Consider the following 3744-nt stretch of genomic DNA (forward strand, 5'->3'; position numbering starts at 1 on the left):
ATGCAGAGCAGAGCGATAAATTCTGAACAGATTAGAGAGGAGACTTCATATTCTAATCTCAATCAAAGCTATGCTTTCTTTGACGTTTCCGCTGGTCCTTATATTCTCCTCCGTAACTTCAGTGCCTCTCTTACCGCAAATTTCCTCGACACGGATCGCTTCTTCAAAGAATTTGTTGTCAACATAGAGAGGCAGAGCGAATTAATCATCACTTTCTCACCAACTCCCAATATTTTCGAAACACATGGCTTTGTGAATGGAATCGAGATCCTTTCCATGCCCGATAATTTCTACATTCGAGATGAAATACTCCCTTATGCAATTCGGCAGAATGATATTCCTGTCGCCCTTGAGATGGTTTATCGATTAAACGTCGGAGGAGGAGAAGTTTCACCTCAAGATGATACTGGCATGTATCGCACATGGTCAGAGGATACTCCTTACTTTCACGGTGGCCAACTGGGTGTTATTCCTTCTAATATGACTATCTCGGTCACGTATACTCCTTCAGTACCTAGCTACACAGCACCAGAGAGTGTCTACCGCACTGCACGGTCGATGGGAATGAACAAGTCTCTGAATGAAAAGTATGACCTGACTTGGTATTTTCCTGTTGATTCATCAGGCTTCTATTACCTTTTCAGGCTCCATTTCTGCGAGTTCCAACATGAGATAACAAAGCGTTCCGAAAGGATCTTTAGAATCTTTATTAGAAATCAAACGGCAGAAGAACGCGTCGACATCATCGAGTGGAGCGGCGGAAACGGTATTCCAGTGTATAGAGATCACATCGTTGTGGGTCCAAATGGAAATGAAGGCAATCAAGATATGTGGCTCGCGCTACGTCCCAACTTAGAAGCAAAGCCTTTATACTCCGATGGAATCTTAAATGGATTAGAGATCTTCAAATTGAGCAAAACGGACGGCGATCTCTCCGAACCCAATCCAATTCCTACACGGAATTGGTCGTTATCCCCTACATGGTCATCTTCCCGACGCTCAGATAATTCAAAGAAACAGATTTCGTTCATTGTTGCCGGAGGGGTGGCGGGTGTTGTAGTTATAGTCTCTATCATATTCTTCTTTTCTTCCCGGCGAGCCAGAAGTGTGAAGAGCAACACTTCAATACCCCAGTTGTCCAATCTTTGCCGTCATTTCTCGTTGGCAGAGATCAAAGCGGCCACAAACAATTTTGATGAGAGCAGAATGATCGGTGTAGGTGGTTCGGCAAAGTATACAGGGGCTGTATCGACGGTGGAGCCACCTCCGTTTCAGTCAAGCGTGGAAACCCAAAATCCCAACAGGGAGCCCACGAGTTCCAAACCGAGATCGAGCTGCTATCCAAGCTACGACATTTCCATCTCGTCTCCCTCATCGGCTACTGTGAGGAGCGTGGAGAGTTGATCCTCGTCTACGACCACATGTCCCAGGGTACCCTCCGTCATCATCTCTACAAAACTTCTCCTCTGCCATGGAAGCAAAGGCTTGAGATCTGCATTGGAGCCGCACGTGGTTTACACTACCTCCATACTGGTGACAAGTACAAGATTATCCATCGTGATGTCAAGACAACAAACATCCTCTTGGATGAGAAATGGGTGGCCAAGGTTTCAGACTTCGGCTTATCCAAGATGGGGCCCACTGCAAGTAGCTTGTCCCACACTCACGTCAGCACGGCAGTGAAGGGTAGTTTTGGGTATTTGGATCCAGAGTATTACCGGCGGCAGCATCTAACGGAGAAATCTGACGTCTATTCTTTCGGCGTGGTGTTGTTCGAAGTATTATGCGCCAGACCAGCGTTGGACCATAAGCTTCCAGAAGATGAGGTTTTGTTGGCTCATTGGGCTCTATGCTGCTTACACAATGCGACCCTTGATCAAATCCTTGATCCATATTTGAGGGACAAGATTGCACCTGAGTGCTTAAAGAAGTTCACGAAGATTGCAGAGAAGTGCCTGGCTGACCGTGGAGCAGAACGGCCAACAATGGCTGACGTACTGTGGAACCTTGAATTTGCATTGCAACTCCAAGAGAGCGCAGAGAAGATTAGCAACAGTGTTGATGATTCGTGCAGAGATGGAGGAAGAATTATCACTAGCGAATGTAATGGCGTGATGTCCTTCTCTGAAATCGTAAACCCGGAAGGCCGGTGATAATGCTAGAAGTTTTTGGCTCCTTTTTCATTGGACTGATGACAACAGTGGAAGCAGTATAATCTCCGGCCGGCTTTTGCAAGTGGGATTTGCTTTAATCTGTTTCATTGGTCGTGAGGCATCAAATGCATTGCTTGGCCTTTGTACACTCGAACAACGATTTTGCAAATAATCACTGGATGATGATAATAGCTATATGGCAGTGCAAATGTTTTGGTGTTGCAGTACAAATAAAGTAAAATAAAACCCAAAGAAGAATAACGTAAAATCGATCCAAAACAAAAGTAAACCAAATTTTGCATTTTTTTTTTCATTTACACTTCCATACATTTGTACTAGTGCAAATAAAATTGCACTGCAACCAAATACAGCCTTTCAGTCATTTTATCCAACAATGTTTTCTAGAAATGTAACAGTTTCATAGAATTTGTTTTCCGCAATTCGACTGTTTATAGTAAAAATTTATAAAAAAAAAAAAACAGTTTAGAATAAAAACCTATGCTATAATGGTGAATTCTGAATTTATGGTAAGTTATTCTTAAGATAAAAGGGCAAGTAGCAAATAATGGGTGAGCATTGTTTGGCTAAAACACAAAAACTAGTGGTATGTAGTGTGGATGAAAAATTGGGTGGTGTAGACCAGTCCACACCACACTTAGTGGCAGGGATCAATCCACACCACAGTTCGCAATTGTTTTGAACTGTGGATAGATTGCGTGGCCAATCCACACTAAGACTGGTGTTTTGTAGGCATGGTGTGGATCATTACCCACCACACTTTTTTATTCCACATATCGTATATACAATTTATGAAATAATCTATATAGTCGATCATAAATGTCTAATTTTTATAATTTATATGATAAATAAATTGAAAAAAGACTTTGGCAATTGAATATTAATTTCAACAAAAATGGTAATAAAATAATTAAAAAAATAAAAATTATTATTTTTATCTTGTGTTTACCATTCAGCAAAGACACATGCCTTGACTTGCTGTTTGGTGTTAAATTTTAAGTGTTTAATTTGCATATGTTAACAAAGTTTTAAGTTTTAGAAAGCATTCCATTTTCCCTAATATTTCTTCTCCTCTCATAATTCCTGATCAAACTTATCATTTTGAAGAATTAAAATTTCTCTTGAAATGGAAATTCCTCACATTGTCTATCACAACTCATGTTGGATTTCACCTAAGTGGTGTAAGTGGTAGAAGTCCTATTCCTCCATTCAGCACAATCTAGGGACATATCTTCTGTTAAATAATGAAAGCAAAATACAAGATCTATCTAATTTTTTTCTCACTTCTAAATCTAGGTTTTCTTAGCCTTCCCTAACCTCATTCATAATGCTCCTCACCTTTTTTTCTCTTTTCAAGGAAAAAACATCTATCCATAAAACGTGTGGACAACATGAAGAAAATTGTAGTTGTTCTTTGACTATTCTTTCATAACATGAAGCTTCTCTACTAATATGATGGATCATGCCCGTGCCCGGTGATCCATATCACAAATCTTTATATTGTAGGTCCCTTGGAGGGGGTCCAGAATTGGTGATTAGTAGAGGGTTGTCCTTCGAATAAGAATTCTCTTCA

The 3744-nt window shown here is 40.7% G+C and overlaps 1 pseudogene; it reads left to right on the top strand.

Moving 5' to 3' along the window:
* Positions 1 to 2286, top strand: LOC148874596 (receptor-like protein kinase FERONIA pseudogene; annotated as a pseudogene).
* The last annotated feature ends 1458 nt before the right edge of the window (positions 2287 to 3744 follow it).

This window comes from Nelumbo lutea, chromosome 1 (assembly GCF_056320005.1).
Source record: "Nelumbo lutea isolate HS-2025 chromosome 1, American lotus-T2T, whole genome shotgun sequence".
Lineage (NCBI taxonomy): Eukaryota > Viridiplantae > Streptophyta > Magnoliopsida > Proteales > Nelumbonaceae > Nelumbo > Nelumbo lutea.